The sequence below is a fragment of the Pan troglodytes genome, chromosome 14, assembly GCF_028858775.2.
Source record: "Pan troglodytes isolate AG18354 chromosome 14, NHGRI_mPanTro3-v2.0_pri, whole genome shotgun sequence".
NCBI lineage: Eukaryota > Metazoa > Chordata > Mammalia > Primates > Hominidae > Pan > Pan troglodytes.
The window spans coordinates 79,844,723-79,863,407 of NC_072412.2; the positions used below are offsets into that span (position 1 = coordinate 79,844,723).

The following is an 18,685-nucleotide window of genomic DNA, read 5'->3' on the forward strand; positions in this document are numbered from 1 at the left end:
CCCAGGTTCTTATGATTATTACTGCTCTGCTAACTTTGGAAAACAGCTGGAGATATGGAATAAAACAATAAATGAGAAGGTAGCATGTGCACTTTTAAAAGTGTATGCAAGAAAAGGGATTAAAAATGAAAATAAATTACATCAAAGAAAAAACAAGCAAAAACAACAATATAAAGAACAAATGATTGGTACTCAAGTCCAGTGAGTTTATGTTAAGAAGAGAAAGTGGATTATTTGGTAGAAGAATGGAGATAAGAGTGAAAGGAATTAGTAAAATAAAAACAGGGAGTCTGAAGGAGAGAAAAGGGAAGGTAGAGGCTATAGAAAGAGAGAAAACAAATGAAATAGTGAGAAAAGGTTACCCCTGTACGCTGTTGGTGGGAATGCAAATTAGTACAAGTACTATGGAGAGCAGTTTGGAGGTTCCTCAAAAACCTAAAAATTGAGCTACCATATGATTCAGAAATCCCACCGCTGGGTATACACCCAAAAGAAAGAAAATCAGTATATCAAAGAGATATCTGCACTCCTATATTTGTTGCAGTAATGTTTACAATGGCTAAGATATGGAATCATATCTGTTTATCAAGAGATGAATGGATAAAGAAAATGTGATATATATACACAATGAAGTACTATTCAGCCATAAGAAAAGAATGAAATCCAATCATTTGCAGCAACATGGATGGAACTGGAGATCATTACCTTAAGTGAAATAAGCCAGGCACAGAAAGACAAACATCTCATGTTTTCACTTATTTGTGGGATCTGAAAATCAAATCAATTGAACTAGAGAGTAGAAAGATAGTTAACAGAGACTGGGAAGGGTTGTGGGGGTTGGAGGAAAGGTGGGGATGGTTAATGGGTACAAAAAATGAAAAGAAGAAGTAAGACCTACTATTTGACAGCACAATAGGGTGACTATAGTCAATAATAACTTAATTGCATATTTCAAAATAACTTAAAGAATGTAATTGGATTGTTTGTAACTCAAAGGATAAATACTTGAGGGGATGTGGATACCTCATTCTCCAGATGTGCTTATTTCACATTGCATGTCTGTATCAAAACATCTTGTGCACCCCGTATGTATATATACACCTACTATGTACCCACAAAAATTTAAAAAATAATTTAAAAATTAAAAAAAAGAAATAGTGACAGAATAAGAAAGAAAAAGTAAAGAAAGAAGAAATATCAGTACAATGCATAAGAATAAGGACAGAAAATAATAAGAGAATAATTGAAGATGACGCAGGTAAATTTCAGGAAAGGTACATCTGGCCATTGCTTTCTAGTGAAAAGATTCTAATAATTATGACAGTTTCTATGTTTCCATTTGGCAGTCAGTATAATAGAGTGGAAAAACCTTTGGTTTGAAAGAACTGTATTCTCGTCATGTTTGTCACTGTCTAGTCAAATGATCACGGACAGATCATTTAACCCTTCTGTTTTCTTCCCAAGATAAAATAAAAACATATTTATGGCTTTTTTTGCTTTTTAAGAAACTATGACTTTACATATTTCTGAATACATTTTAGTTAAAATGATTAATCTGAAGTCAATATGGAAATTTTATTTTTAAATCCTTATATTTATTCTAATATTTGTGTATTTACTGCAAATTAGTCATATTTTAATTTTCTTGTTTATTCTTTTTTATATTACCCCAGTAGAAAGTGTTAACACATGAAAGTAGGTAGAACAACTGGTCATGCTTTAATGTAACTGGATTTGTGACAAAAAAAGAATGCACTAAATTATTTTTAAAATGTTAGTTCAAGATGTTTCATTTAAATAGTTTCTTGAATTCCTGAGATACATGTTCTTTTGAAGTGTAAAAGACTCAGTGAAGATCATAGGTTCAAGGCCTGGCCCTGATGTGATTGAAAGACTATATGCTTTTGGGTTCAAATAAGAGAAAATCCAACTAAATAGTGCCTTATACCTGTAATATGCCTGGAAGCTGGCAGTTGCTTATATAGCCTCAGCAATAAAATGGGATCATCCAGTGGAACTGGAGGATATTATGTTAAGGGAAATAAGCCAGGCACCAAAAGACAAACTTCACATGTTCTCATTCATTTGTGGGAGCTAAAAATGAAAACAATTGAACTGATGGAGATAGAGAGTAGAATGATGGTTACCAGAGGCTGGGGAGGGTAGTGGAGAGTAGGGGTGGTTAATGGGTACAGAAATATAGTTAGATAGAATGAATAAAATCTAGTATTTGATAGCACAACAGGGTGACTACAGTCAACAATAATTTACTGTACATTTGAAAATAACTGAGTATAATTAGAATGTTTGTAACACAAAGAAATGATAAATGCCTGAGGTAATGGATACCCCATTTACCCTGATGTGATTCCTACACATTGTATGCGTGTATCAAAATATCTCATGTACCCCATAAATATATACACCTTCAGTGTACCCATAAAAATTAAAAATGAAAAAGTTTTAAAAAATGGGATCATCAAGGAACCTGACTCTTTTCATCCTTCAACTTTGTCATCCTCAGTGGGCTTTTCATATTTTCTCTTCTTTTTTTTTTTTTTTTGAGATGGAGTCTTGCTCTGTCACCAAGGCTAGAGTGCAGTGGCGCAATCTTGGCTCACTGCAGCCTCACCTCCTAGTTCAAGTGATCCTCCCACCTCAGCCTCCTGAGTAGCTGGGATTACAGGTGCCTGCCACCATGCCCAGCTAATTTTTGTACTTTTAGTAGAGATGGCATTTCACCATGTTGGCCAGGCTGGTCTTGAACTCCCACCCTCAACTGATCTACTCACCTCAGCCTCCCAGAGTGCTGGAATTACAGGAGTGAGCCACCACTTCCGGGCTCATATTTTCATAGTTGCACTTGTTCCGTGGTTGCAAGATAACTGCCACATCACCAGGTTTAAATCTTCACATCAACATCACAAACAGGAGGGGATAAACTACTACTGTATTCTTTTGGAGCAGGAAGGGAAATGCCAGGTTTCCCTGATGTCTCATTAGCTACAACTCCTTCACATGCCACCTCTGGACCAACCATTCACAGAAGAGAATGAGATTATTATGAATGGCCTAGATCAATCATATCTCATTCCTTGGGGCTATGTTAGGATCCCACATTGCCTGAGGTTAGAGGACCTCTGCCCATTGGAAAATCTAGTTTCTGTTTGCAGGGAGGAAAGATATAATGACTACTGAATGGTCAACTCACAGAAAGACTTGTTACATCTATGAGATCTATTATGTATAAAATCTGGAGAAAGTGTTTAATTGCTGGTTGTTGGTTCAGGATGGATCGATTGCACAGGATTTTGAACTAATGCATAAACACCTTTTTTTGTTGTTGTTTTTTGAGATAGGGCCTCACTCCCATGGCCCAAGGTGGAGAGCAGTGGCGCGATCCCAGCTTACTGCAGCCTTGACTTCCCAGGCTCAGGTGATCCTGCCACCTCAGCCCCCGAGTAGCTGGGACTGCAAATGCTTGCCACAATGCTCAGCTAATTTTTGCATTTTTTGCAGAGACAGTGTTTTGCCATGTTGCCTAGGGAGGTCTCAAACTCCTGGGCTCAAGGTGATTTGCTGCCTTGGCGTCCCAAATTGCTGGGATTACCGGCACGATCCACTGTGCCTGGCCAAGACCTGCTTTTTAAGACCTAAAAGACACCCTAAAAGATAACAAATGGAATGCTCTATCTAAGGATGATTCAGAGACTGAAAGCTTCCAGTAAAATCATGTGTAAGACTGCAACTAACAAATGATTGCCAGAAGTAGATACTGAAGAGTGGAATGATTACTCCTACTTAAGTAGCTCACTCCCATTAGAAAACCGACATATAAGTTCTCCCTATGTCATTTTTTATATTTTCCCCTATCTACATGTATTTTTATTACTTATTTTCTCTTTAATCCTATTTCTGCATGGATTTCCCCCCTACTTTTCTTTGTCTACTAGACTATGACTCAACCTCTACTTGTTCTAATATTAAATACACAGCGCCACACATTTGATGCTTACAGTAGTTCATTGGTATTCTTCTGCACCTTCTTTAACCTCTTTCAAATATATGCTCAAATAATTAGCTCTTCTCCCACTGAAGCTGGGTTATCTCACTGATTTATATCACCCAGGCTTCTATCATCTTCCTTCACCCAAGACGCACACTTTGATTTTCTCTGTTCTCTCGCTGTCTTCAGAAATATTTGTGACTGATATTGTGCCTTTGTAATCATGCAGAAGCAAGTGTAGACAAACAAAACCATATTTTCTTCCTACACAAAACTAGTGCTATGTATTGATCCTTCTCTCTGCTCACCTTGAACTCTTTCATTCTAATAAATTCTAGTCTCTACTTTTACATTCACACACTTTGACTCTGTATCTTGTTTATTTTCATTTTATTCTTTGCCTCTTTATCTGTCCAGCTAAGGCATATAGAGATGCTCAAGCAAAGAATGCATTAAAGCATAATTTAACTAGCTTCCATGTGTCTAGCAGGTTCTATGGGGAGAGGAAAGCGTTGAAACATCTGGTATAACTCACTTTTTTGCTTTTAGAGGTCAAAGGGGATAGGACAGAAGACTAGCTGTTTAGTATTAGGTGTAAGGGAACCAATATAAGGTCAAGTGGAAATAGCTCCTTTTCCTAGACGCTGTTTCTAACTGGATTTAGGGAGAAAATAAAATAAACTGGAACAGTTTGGTTCTAAAGAGAAATATTTTTAAAAATCTACTTTCCCACCTCCTCTCCATATCATAAAAATTTTGATGGGATTCAAAGTGAAATGAAAAGTTAGCAAAGATCTGGTGAGTCTGAGGTATTTCAAATATTAAGCCCGTCAATTTGGTACTGAAATGAATCTCTCATTTCTCTAAAAGGAGCTAATATCAACCAAGTAGCTAACATATGCCAGGTACTGTGGTTTTATACTTAATCTCGTGTTTAATTTAATCCTCTGCTGAATTTAATCCTCCATTGCATTTCATTGTTCCTGATGTCTACATCGTAAAATCATAACAGGTCTTTTCTTTCTTATTATCAAAACAGCAATGCCTCATTAAATGGGAGCAAACAGGGTACTTGTTAATTTACTTAATACATGCATATAGTTTATAAAAGTATACATTAAAGAATGCAAGACACTAAAGTTATCATGAGCATGTTTTAAAAATATGAAATTAAAGTGGAAGAATGTTTAGACAAATTGGCTAAAATCCTTATATTGTTCCCAACTAGTACATTTTTACAAGAACTCTATTAGAATTCAAAATTTTCCAAAATTAGTTGGAGGGATTATAACAAAAACAGGGTGCATCTTTCATTTCCTATACAAATTGAGGTAACTATCATTACATGAACTGGCTTTAAGCCAATGAATTGTAGCAGTATTTACCTGATCACACATCAAGGCTTTGAAACGGTGGCTGTTCGAATTCTTTGCATCTCTGGCTGTGTTAAATGGTATCTGTGAGCCATTCTTTGCCCGTCTTCTCACAGGGGACCCAATATGCACAGCTTTAGCAAGGGGACACCCCCTTCAGCTGCTCTGCAGCCTGCTCCTGTCCTCTGACCCCTAACTGGACTCTGGCTCCATGTCTTATCTCCCTCTCCATATTACAACTTTCTTTTGGCACAGGAGTGCTTGGCTGTCAATGTTTATTGCGTGTGCCTAACACTGACTCCGAGTTTTGACTTCTGCCCAGTCCTCATGCCAACCTGGGTGCAACAACTTGTGAAATAGTCCACTGGTGATATTTGACACAGAGACCATGTGCCTCTTGGTGAAAAGATCAAATCGTTCCCCAAGTCTGACCTAGTGCTGGCTGAAAAGGCTGGGTTATATTCAGCAAACACAGTGACTGCAGTGTGTGAGCCTTCTCAAGGCTATCGCTGGCAATTTAAAATGAGGCATGCTATTAGAAATGGAAATAACGGGTGGCAAAGAGTGAGTGAGTTAGGAGGCTGCTGAAGAATGTTTGTGGCTTTTGTTCAGATAAATCACCTATAAACAGTTTACCAGCTTCAAGAAGGTGGGTTATTTTGGCAATTCTAATCCAGAAGATACTTAGAGGATAATCGGATGCCTTTGGGAAGAATCAAAGAAGAAAAGGTTTTGTGCACTAATGTTACAAGTTCCTATAATGTGAAAGTATTAGGGATTGAAATTCATATTTGTGGAGTATTGTTGCTGCCTTGCGTTTCCTGGCTGTGCAGAGAGTACAAACCAGCCGTGGCTGGAGACAGCAATGCTTTTAATGATTTAGTTACCTTTTGGTAGCTTCAAAGCAAGAGTCTTAGATTGTATAGTTTATTCTCAGGAAATGGGTTAGTGTTTGGGAACTTTAAAAAAAAAATCCATGTTATTGACTAATTATGGATGAAAGTATTATTAAGAAAATAATATTACCCAAGAAAGTATTTTAATAGAATATGGCTATGACTTTCAATGATATTATAATATTTAGAATATGCAATTTATGATGTTATTTGTGGCTGCAAGAGTTCTGTTCAGATAATAAAATAATAATCACTATTATTATGTATCTACTTTTCACCATCTAACACTAACATTGTGAAAAGTACGTCACAAATGTGATCTCATTTTTGTAGTTATTTTATTCCTGTTTTATAGATGAAGACATTGATCCATAAAAAATATTAAACAATTGCAGAGCTAGAATTAAAATCCAGGTATATCTTATTCTATTTGTAAAATGGAGAGAATAATAACTAATACAGAGAGCAATTGTGATGATTAAATAAATCTATGTATAAAGAAGCATTCGGTAAGCTTTTAAAATGATATGCAACTGGTAGATGTTATTAATATTGCTGATAGGCTTGGAAATAAGCTACCACTCTTTGCCCTTGGATAACTTTTTGAAATATTGAAGCATATCCCTTTTACATATCCCATCCTCATACTGTGTAAATTAAGTAAAAGAGGAACTATAAGCTGAGAAGAAAATGCCTCTGGATCATTGAGTTACGATGCAGAAACAAAAGATAATGCTTTGAATGGCGTTGAGGAGGAAGAGACACCATGAACATGAAGATTGTCTGGAGGGTGAGAAAGCCACTTGGGAGAAGGCTGCTTGCTTCAACTTCAGGCTTGCTAATTAGTTTTACAGAAAAGCAGCTGTGTTACACTGCCCAAGGGGTCAACAGCTGCACATTTTTCACTCCACCTTTATGAGAGTCAAATTGTTTAAAAGCAAACAAATATTGGCATTTTTTTTTCTAGAAAGCAAGTGGCAGATCCACTGCTATAGTCCTTTGCATTCATCCTTACACAGCATATAATTTTTTAACATCCACATTTACACCTATAGACACTGCAAACCACAACCATTGATATTTATGATGATGAACTCTCAAATCCCTTCTAAAAGCGTAATTACGCCCTATATGATCTGCGCAAGAAGAAGAAAGTACATTATAGAAAGCATAGAGTATATTATAAAAATGCTTTTCATGGAAAATAATTAAAATGTTAACATTCTGCTCTCTGCTTTCAATGTCAGTGTCCGGAAATATATTTAATTAATATTTACATATCACTATTATTAGCTGTTAAAATAATAGCTTACAATTTATAAAGGCTTTTATATATTTAACACACTTAACAATCTTGGGAATTGGGCATTATTATCGTTATAAATTTTCAACTTCTTTAAGAATACAATACCAGAAATATACTATCCTTCCTCAAAGGAACTGATATTCATTCTCCTTAATGTAAACCATGTATATGTACCCTTGTTTTGCCCTGCATTCCCTGGCTTCTAGGAACCTCAGATTCTAATACAATGAGTATGTTTGGCCATTATATCAATCTTTGTAGTTAGCATGCTTTCTCTCTTTCTTTGCTCTGGTTTTCTATTTCTGTTTCATCAGCCTCAGATGATTATTGCATATATAAATTTTCCTAATCTGCTTCACATGTTTGAAAAAGAGTGGTATGAGAGAGCCAATAAATAAATGAATGAATAATTTGGTTCCTAGTATCTTATTTTATTTTATTTTTGAGATGGAGTCTCACTCTGTGACTCAGGCTGGAGTGCAGTGGGGCAATCTCGGCTCACTGCTGCCTCTGCCTCCTGGGTTCAAGTGGTTCTCCTGCCTCAGCCTCCCAAATAGCTGGGATTGCAGGCGTGAGCCACCATGCCTGGCTAATTTTTGCATTTTTAGTAGAGATGTGCTTTCACCATGTTGGCCAGGCTGGTCTCGAACTCCTGACCTCAGGTGATCTTCCTGCCTCTGCCTCCCAAAGTTTTGGGATTACAGGTGTGACCCACCATGCCCAGCCAGTACCTTGTTTTAGAGATAGGTGAAGTTACATGAGCAAATTATAAAGCTCGTAATTGACAAAGCTGGGCCTTCAAACCAGGTCTCCTGATGCCAAATCCCATGTTGTTTCCAGAAGGATCCATCCCCTGAGAATAAGGGAGTTAAGATTTTACTGAATTAATGCCTTGCTCAAAGAGTGAAACTATCACATTTTCTGCCCAAGTCTGGTGCACTGTTACCTCCACTATCTTCTTGAGGGTCTTTAAGCTCCTAAAAAGGAAACACAAAGGAAGGCTGCTCTTGGCATTCTCAGACGTTCCACACATCCAGTTAGGAGACTGGGCATGTTTAAAAAAGTAGGCAGTGAGTGGAGGAACTCTGGAACTTCAATTTAGCTGCTAAACACATTCCCTCCCATCTCATTCTAAATAGGAGGGAAAACCGCTTCCTCCCAAACAGTCTATACATCTTTGCCTGTGGAGGCATTGCAGCAGCTGCCACCCGGTTCTCCCTGCAGCTCAGCATGAATTTTTCTCTTTGTTGGAAAGATGATATAAAAAGTCAATGCATTATTTATAGTAGTTATTTTCATCATTACATATTCACAATAATTGAAAGGTGGAAGTAGAGTATAATGAAATGGAATGGAAAGAAAATTGTCTCCAGTAACTTCAGAAACATTTGTAGGAAATGTTCAGCTGCTAAAAAGACTCCCACAAAATACAAAAAAACAAACACTGGATCTTAAAATACCATGTAAGCCACCCACATCTGCAAAGAATTATTTCTGCTGCTATTTATTTGTCCAAAGCAATATAGTTAGTGTATAATAGAACCTGAGGGAGAATTCTCAATTCCCTCCATGTTGAAGGGCTTGTAATGAAGTTGTTTACTCTCAGAGTGAGCATAACTTCTGATAATTGGCCCACCATTCTAATGAGGCTAAGACAGTAGGTTTTATTCTGACATTACTTCAGTCCATAATCAAGCACTATACCATTGACCCCAGCCAAATGGCTATCAAATATATGTTTCAGCTACAAGGAGAACTGGTTGAGACAATGTAGATGGATCAATCCAAATTTATTTTCCTCACGACACACACACACACACACACACACACACACACACACACACACTCTACTGACATGTGTTCCCAGTGCTGTCTTCATCTACAAAAGATAGTGTACATTTATCAGATATCAACAAGGTATTTTCTGTAAAAAGGCACTAAACTGTAGGTTCTCCATGTGTGATATGGAATATATGGATTGAATAGCACAAAAAAACCTTTATTGGGAAAGAGGCTTTCAGATAAAAGTAACAGAAAGATCTTAAGCACTAATAAAAATATATTATTCTACATAATAAGAAGTTTGGAGACTCTTATCAGAGTGGCTTCAATGCCAATTGATGTCATGGCTTAATGATATAATTGTAGCTGAAGTTTGCCCCATCTTTTGGCTGTTAACGCCCCTGTAGACTTCACCACAGTCCATCTGCCTTCATGGTCATACAGTTTTGGCACAGTTCCAGATATCTTATGCTTTCACAATAAGATCAAATGGAAAAAAGATCTCTTTCTCTCCACGAGTCTTTTTGATGAGTAGTGAAACCTTTATCTGAAGCCATCCCACAGATTTCCCTTTGTGTTTCATTGGCCAGAATGCATCACGTGCCTTTCCCCATACCACAGGCAATTGGAATGAGATGGCCCGGGTTGACTAAATAAAGTCAAGAAGAGAATGGGCAACCTGAATAAAATTTTAATTCTGCCCAAATGGAGGAAGCAGAGGAATCGATGTTGGGGTGGCAATAAAAAATACCTGCCTCAGGTCCACCCTTTTTCTGATCAACATCTAAATATATACCCTTCGTCCTATTTGTACTTGGAAAAAGTGCTCACATCTACATGAAATACGCCCGTACCTCTCTGAAGGAACCCACAGTCTCATCAGACAATACCCATTCTGAGATTCTGGGGCTTTTAATTTTGACTTCTTCCATCATGGTGTGTGAACACATAGCTTAGAAACAAGTTTTTATTACTAGCATATCCAATAAAAATAGAATAAATGCTTCCCCTAAGCTTCCCTCACTCCCAAATCAACTCCAATTCTGAGAAGGAGACAACTGGAAATGATTGACAATCATCACTGGTCCATAGCACTTAAGTTCTTGAGAGCAGCAAGGACTTCCTACCATGCCAGTGGAGAAAGGAACATTTTCACTCATTTGTACAGCTCCAGTTCTAGTCTCAGGAATAGTTTTTCTTTTCTTGGTTGTTGTAGAAATGGCTAACTTCTCTCCGAAGCTTCTTTCTTCCTTCTTTTGGGCACACAGCTGGGCCACCTTTTCCAGCCCTTCTCGCATTTAGTTGTAGCCATCTAGACTGAATTCTATCTCATAGAATATTAGTGGAAGTGCCATGCATCACTTGTAGGCTGGTCTCCTAAAACCACCAGCCTGTGTGCTTATGTGCTGTTGTTTTTCCCGTTTCCATCTCAAGGCAGTGGAGATAGCTGATAAACTTAAAATATGTGTGTTGAATGTAGTACAACAACTTCTTTCAGCCTGGATCCCTGCATTACCAGATGGATGAAGCCTGCACCACCCACCTTTTCACTTGCTCAGTTCTGTTACATGAATAAGAAATAAATTCCTGTTGGGGTTTGAGACATTTAAAGATTTGGTCTTTTTGTTATGGCAGTTACCTTATCCAGACCAATATAATTCTCCTTTATGGCAATACTGAAGATGAGTATTGGGGAAAATGCCCTTTCTGGGGTTATATAGCTTTAGTATTTTATATCCAGTTGGTGGGAGTTTAGGAGCTCAGGGAATTGCCTTACTGTCTGAGAGATCATAGGCCATTGTTTATTAACCTTGGCCTTTCCTTGGTAATACAATTCCTGTACGAACTCAATAGGCTTCAGGTGCTTCCAGTCAATTCCATGGGCTAATAACACAGCCAACGATCTTTTCTAGAAATAGACTGTGAGTCTGAGAATTCCTGACTCCATTCCAGGGACTTCTACATGATGCCGGTCCTCCTAGACCTCAGATTAATGACCTCTGCCCTGAGTCAATTTAAAACAATAACCTCGGGTGGGAAGGCAATACCCATAATCCAATCTTTGCCATCTTTGTCAGGCAGAAATGACTTTATAAAAATTGTTTAGGACATGTCTGGAAGATTAGGCTTGTCTATTGGCTCAAATTTATCTGCTGCTGCTAAATTTCTTGCTTCCCTCTTTAAGATGGTACAGTCTTAGTCCTTTTTTTTTCTTTCTTTCTTTCTTTTTTTTTTTTTGAGATGGAGTCTCGCTCTGTTGCCCAGGCTGGAGAGCAGTGGCGCGAACTCGGGCTAATTTTTGTATTTTTAGTAGAGACGGGGTTTCACCGTGTTAGCCAGGATGGTCTCCATCTCCGACCTCATGATCTGCCCACCTTGGCCTCCCAAAGTGCTGGGATTACAGGCGTGAGCCACCGTGCCAGGCTGGTACAGCCTTAGTCTTAACTTACTTTCCCGATGGAACCCACTGAAAGGCATCCACTGATGTGCCTGCCATTTCCCCTAAGCCCGATGTCTCCCTAGGCCCATGGTCTGTGTTCAAGAGCAACAGATGGTTTAACTGGTTGCTTTATAACCTCAAAAAAGTCACAACTTTCCAGCCACGTCTCTCAGTGCTTTCTACAGCACCTCCTCCATTTACCCATTTGCTCATTTTAGTTTGTTACTTTCAGCATCCCACTTCTGGTTCAAACATCTGCATCAGCAGGGTTTTTAGTTGCTAGAATAAGGAACCAAATCTATTTGATTTAAGGAGAAATTGAATTTACTAAAGGGATATTGGATATAAATCATATGAGATGAAAAACCACGATCAGAGGATGTGTGGTCAGTAACAATGGCACAAATCACTTGCAGAACTGGCTGGGTGAGAACACAGCTTCCACTGCCACTAACCACAGCACCCTACAACTCACACTGCAGATGCCACCAGCATGGAGCCCTGGGTGCTGCTACTGTCACTGCCACCAGTACTGCTTTGGGAAATTAATCTTGCTTCCATAGCCCCTGCCACAAAAATAATTTTTTTTTTACCATTCCACATTCAGATCCCAATATAAATTCTGCGAAGTTACATCCTGTTGGCTGAGCCTAGGTCTTGAACATACTACTGACCCCCAAGGGAGGCTGCAAAAATGAGGATATGGCATTTGTTTCTAACTCTAACTTATAAAATGGGAACTCTCTCAATTAGAAAGTGGCTCAGATGTAGGGAAGCCAGAAAGAATGACATGTATGTCCTACTGTCCTTTTCAGCAATTTGGAAATGTACTATCCAAACTTCTATTTTCTAATAGAGAGGTAAAACTTACAATCCATACCAGTTCATTCAACAATATCTTGTGCTTCCTGTGGGTCAGACTCAACAATAAGTTGATATTCTGAGCTTTTCATGCCTTTGAAAAGGAGAGTCTCTTTTTCCTGAATCTCACCTCTGATGCTTCCAGGGGCATCCCTGAGATGAGACCCAATCCAGGGCCCAATATATTTCTTCAAAAGCTTGAGTCATCATTGAGAGTTTTCCACTGGGAGGTGCATGTCTGGAGACTATGTAATTTTAATTCCAATCTACCTGGGTTGGAATTTTATGAGAGACACCAAGACAACTTCTTAACAAAGTTTACATATGAATGTGGAGCAAAGGCACCAGAGGGCTAACACTAGCTGTCCTGACACTTGTGGCTCAGCCTGAGCCAGGCTTCAAAGCACTTGTCCCAGTGGTTCCTTAAAACCTTGATGCCAGCTAATTCCAGGGTGCCTCATAACACATCATCCTTGCCAAAAAGGAACTCCTTGGGCTATCTATTCTTTCCATACTTTTATGCCAAGGATTTTCTGTGTTTCCTCTCCCCTGGGCAGCCTCTTACTATTCACTTCTCTTGCAATATTTTATATTTCCAAGAAATTCCACTTCATGATGAAGAAAAATTCCATCATCTTAATCATCTTCACAGAGGACTCATTACAACTTCTTGAAATTGATTTAAACCTGGTTTTCTCCCAAGCATACAATTTCCCTTGGCTATTTCAACTTAACTTATTATTCCTCCTTATCAGCATTGTGTTAGTGCATGTGTGTGAATGATATGGAGGGGGAGAGAATCCCCAGTGCTAGTTCCAAAACATTGTTCCTCCATCATTGTATAAATACTCCTTGCCCTGTGAGAGTTGAACTCTACAACTCTACTACCCTCTGTGCTTCCCAACAGACAATTTTCTACAAATACATAAAATTTTTCATTTGACTGACATTCTTTCTCTTTACCCCAGGTCTAGACATTATCCCGGAAGACTTCTCTGTCTAACGTTGGCAAATGCGCAACATTCTAGCCTCATGGTGCCCTGTCTTCCTCACCTCCAATAACTTATAACCCTCACTCCACTCCATGCCCATGATCGTTCAGTGGGTGTTTTCTTCCCCGGGGATTGCTTTGGCACTGAAACCTTCAGCTCAGACTTCCCATTTCCTCATCATGAGCTCCTGTTCTAGTATTTTCCCTCATTATATCCACTGCACTGATTTTTTGTCTGCATTGAGACATTCAGGTGCTGAATCTCGATTTTCTCTCAATTTTGTTAGCCTCTTTGGATTTTCATTTCCTTCCTTGTCCAATCTGAACTCAAGGGCCTGCTAACTCATATTCTTATTTATACTGTCAACTTTCTTGCCTCATTTCACTTACACTTTTTTCTCTCTCCCAACTGCCCCAGAAAACCCCTGCTTTATATCAATCTGTCTGCTTTGTGAGCAACTCTACCTAGGTCCATATGTTAGGTGCTTAATAAATATTGAATTAATTAAATTAATTACACTTGCTGCATTGGATATTACCCTTGCCTCTCACCATTGTAGAAATGAATATTTTAACTTTCTTTGAGTTACTGGGAATCTGCCACAGTTGTTTCCCACTATGGCCAGTTCTAAAGAATCTTCCTTGATCTTCTCTAACAGTGCATTATTATTAATGGTCAGCTACCAGAAACCTAATTTATCTGAAGTAAATTAAGTGTAATTATGAATAATTCTTTTCAACATTTTTAGTATCTTTTCTGTTCTACGATAGGGAAGGAAGGTACAAAACATGGAAATTGACTTTACATCATCAGAGACACATAGAGCCCAGAGCATTGAAGCTGAGTCTTGAACTCTGAATAGAAGGTCTTCCGAGAGGGAAGGTGAACAAGAAATTTTAGGCAAAATTATATGCAAATTCAGAAGGTGTGAAAGTGTATGGTATGTTTGGAGAAGGGCTGAGGAAGGCAAGCCACATTTTATAAGTGCCTATTTTTGCCAGCCCTGCGTAAAGCACTTTATATATATTACCTAGCAAGCAGTTCAGTGAACTTGAAAATAGGGAGCCTGGAGGACGACGGGGATGGAAGGTGGTAAAATGAGGCCAGAAAGTTACCATATTGCAAGGTTCTGAAAAACCTTACATGACATTTAGGGCTTTTAGTTTTACTTATAAGTTATGGGAAGTCACTTTATTATTTTAATAAGAAATGACATGATCATATTTATATTTTGGGAAGATCACTGGTGACAGTAAATTAATGAAGAAGCCTGAAAGTAAAAAGAATAATCAGAAGCCTTTGTACGAGTTCAGGTGAGGGAAGGCCACAGTGGTGCAGATGGAGAAGAGAGGCCAGACAGACTTGCAGGAGGGAAGCAGTGGATTTGTGGTTTAAGTGGGAGAGAAAAATTCCAACTATGAAAAACTTTTGGTGCTAGGTAATTCATTTTGGTCTTTTAATAAGAATTCCTACTCCAGAGGATTTTACATCACCAAATGTTAAGGAGCTAATATATATAATACATTACAGTAATAAATGCAATACACTTGAGCATTGTGTTTGACTGTGAGCAACAGAAACCGCTCAGGTCTAGTCTTAAATGCATTAGGGGTTGCATTTTCTCACATACAAAAATCTGGAGTCAGGTGGTCCATGTCTGGTATAGCATTCTACAGTGTCACCAAGGAGTCAGTTCCTTCTAGTTTTCAGTTCTGCCAGTTTTTAAATGTATGGTTTTGCCTTATGGTCATCAGCCAGTGTGGGGTGCATATTCCACAAAGGACAAGGGGGAGGCCTGAAGGGCAAAGGATGTACGCTGACTGATTCCATCCGCCTTGTGTGGTGTTGACAAGCTCCCAAGACCTCCACTCACTAGGCTACTGCTTCATCATGTTGTCCCCTGACGCAAAAATGACTAGAAAACAAGGTTTTTGTTTGTTTGTTTTGTTTTGTTTTTTACACACATTGCCTTAAAAGAAATGGGTTCTTTTAAAAATGGTTCTCTTCAAGGGAAAAAGGTCAGAACAAATATAAGCAGGCAATTAGTAGTGTCTGCCATAGTATTATAGAAAAGAGAGGTGACTCTGTAATACTGTATCAATACTGTATCCTAGTGCTTTTGACAATCTCTGTCTTAGAAACACCAGAGGAGTTCCATGTGCTTCTTTGTGGTGCTTTCAAAAACAGAGGGTTTAAGTCGACATTAAATTTCAGGAAATTGAATGAGGATGTCATGAAAGAAAGATAATCTCCCTAAAACATGTTTCTTTTCATTTATGAATAGGGACTAGTTCATCTCCTTAGTTCTTGGAGACACAATTTGCCTGCTTCTCTATGGACCCCAATCTATAGGCTGACACTGAGCATAGGACATCCCTTTGTCAGGGGGAGTTTTTCCATTTGACCCTCCCCAGCCTCAGAGTCTTCTCGCAATACCTCCTTTCACTAGTAACCCTCTGGAAATACTGGAATTCCATTTTTGCCTCACCCCCAGTTTTACTAACAATTTATAATCTGTTACAGTTAGTTATCCAGTTTCTTTTTACCTTTTAAAAATATAACCTCTACCTTATCTTAAAAGAAAAGAGTTATAGACACTATATGCAGTCAGCTGGTGGTCAATAAGTATTTATTGTGTCTACTATGTCCATGTGCTGTGAACATCGCTAGGCCTTTGGTCTTTCCTTCCTTTGTGCATGGTCCAAATATAGGCTGCCTGCCTGGACCATCAGACCTACTGCTCAGGCTCCTCCTGCCAAAGGGTTTGGACTTCATGACCACAGGCCTTTGGTTATAAAAGAGAGAGAAGCAAGAAAGCTTCTGTGTGTAGTGAAAGCCCATTTGGACAGGAGCCATTACAGCTGTGGAGGTTGAGAGATATGCCTATTAGCAGGGATGAATAAAACCATGAGGTGACTAATGTGTATGTTCAATATGAATGGTTGTGTCTCTCCTGCAGGAGAGATGATTGCTTCTTGGACAATAGTATTGCATCAAGGAAGATGCTCTTACTTATATATTACTGCCTTTTTGAATGTCGGTGTTACGTCTTGCCATCCACCTTTTAGTATTAAGCAAAATGCAGAAATAAAATGATTTAAATGAAGGGAGCTGTATAATTTTGCCTGGAGATGTACTGAAAAATTAGGCTATACGTTAGGGAAAAGATTTTTACCCATTTGCTCCGTAATTTAACTTCTCCCTGACCTCCATTTTAAGACATATTGATGCCACAGTTCTGCCAGCTTGTTAAATTCTAGTTTTTCAGTGGCTTATGAAACTAAGGTTGCTTTATCAAAATCAACACTGCAGAATAGTGTACTCCAGGTGGCTAGAAAACCGACAGCTTTATCCCTCTTGTTTCTATGAATGGATGGAGATTTTAACTCTAAATTGCTTTAATATGTCCTAAGAAAGGAGATTGCAGATGTACAACAACCCGTACTTTCCAAAGAGTCCCCCAATCGACATCTGGTAATTTTGAATGATTACATAATTAACTTGTACTTAAAAGGAGGAAAAAGTTTCTTACCCATTTTGGGAAGAAATAGCTTACAGGAGAGCTACTCTATCTAAAGTTCAGAGCATGAAGAAGTATCATATTTGTAACAAATCTGGGAGATAATGATAAAGACGTCTTCACTTATCATTTGTGTGCCTATTTAAGGCCTTCTGGCACATTCCTTGGCTGTTTTAAGAGTTTTGATTAATTGGGTTGTGGAGCTATCGTGCAATGCATAGGTTTCTCTATGGAAAATAATTCTAACTTGCAAATGAAACCTGAACTAATAGTAGGTGTTTAGTGTTCTTGATTAGACAAAAAGCCTTAACAAATTGAAAAAAGGATTTCAAAAGACAGATTGAGTTGGTTTGCTGAATTTAGGGAAATGCTTGGTCTGACAGTTAATCAATTGAAATACTTGCCATTGAAAGATTGTGTTACTAATTCTCCTCACAATTTATCTTTCTTTTCTCATTTCTTCTAAATAAAGGCTCAGAAATTACTGTCTTTGCCAATGAAGTGACCTATTTAGCATTTGGCTTTCCTGAAATGGGGTTGGCTAACCAGCAAAACTCTTAAGAAAGCCAAATCCTGCTTCTGAAAATCATCAGATTATGTTTTATAAGGTTCTTCACAATCATGGCATATGTAAGATGAAACACAGATGGGTGATGTCTTCTAAACTCTAATGACTTGACAGCAATTCAGAAATCTTGATGGATAGAGGCAAATCTTTAAGAAGAATGTACCAACTCAGCACACTTAGGTTTTGACTCACTTATTTTATTGAGAATGGGTATTGCTGTGCCTGGGAATCAGTAGATCAGGTTTGGACTCCTGCCTCAGCTATAGGAATAATAAATTATAAATATAAAAATTTAAAATGTAAATATTAATCAGAAATTATGCTTCCTGAGCTAATCAGTTGCTTTTTTCCCCATTAAAATATAGCTGAGGATAAATGACATTCACAACCTAAAGGATGAAATATTAAGTACATTTAATTTTGTATGTAGTCTGCTCAAATTTTAAAAGGCGATTTACCAATCTGATTGTTTCAGGTCCTTTGATTATATTAGAATTATTCCTGGAAAATATCTTTTTCTTTTGTTTTTTTTGACGGAGTCTTGCTTTGTTGCCCAGGCTGGGGTGCAATGGCGCAATCTTTGCTCACTGCAACCTCCCTCTCCCAGGTTCAAGCAATTCTCCTGCCTCAGCCTCCCGAGTAGCTGGGATTACAGGCATGCGCCACCATGCCCGGCTAATTTTTTGTATTTTTAGTAGAGACGGGGTCTGACCATGCTGGCCAGGCTGGACTCGAACTCCTGACCTCGTGATCCACCCGCCTCGGCCTCCCAAAGTGTTGGGATTACAGGCGTGAGCCACTGCACCCTGCTGAAAAATACCTTAAAAATACATTTAGCATAAAAGAAAAAAGAATAGAAAACATTGACAAAAGTGAAAAAAAAAAAGAAAAATTGCCAGAAAATTGAGAATGAGGCTGGGTGTGGTGGCTCACACCTGTAA

The 18,685-nt window shown here is 38.4% G+C and overlaps 1 protein-coding gene across 2 annotated transcripts in view; it reads right to left on the reverse strand.

Moving 5' to 3' along the window:
* The window catches only part of KLF12 (KLF transcription factor 12), a 620,046-nt gene that overhangs the window by 477,013 nt on the left and 124,348 nt on the right, over positions 1-18,685 (reverse strand). Inside the window, exon 1 of one of the 2 annotated variants that reach the window (XM_054665370.2) lies at positions 5,392-5,412. The exons of the other annotated variant lie outside the window; for it this stretch is intronic. The gene's annotated coding sequence lies outside the window, so the exon portion shown is untranslated. Of the gene's footprint in view, positions 1-5,391; positions 5,413-18,685 lie in introns of those variants that run through there. 2 annotated transcript variants of the gene reach the window in all.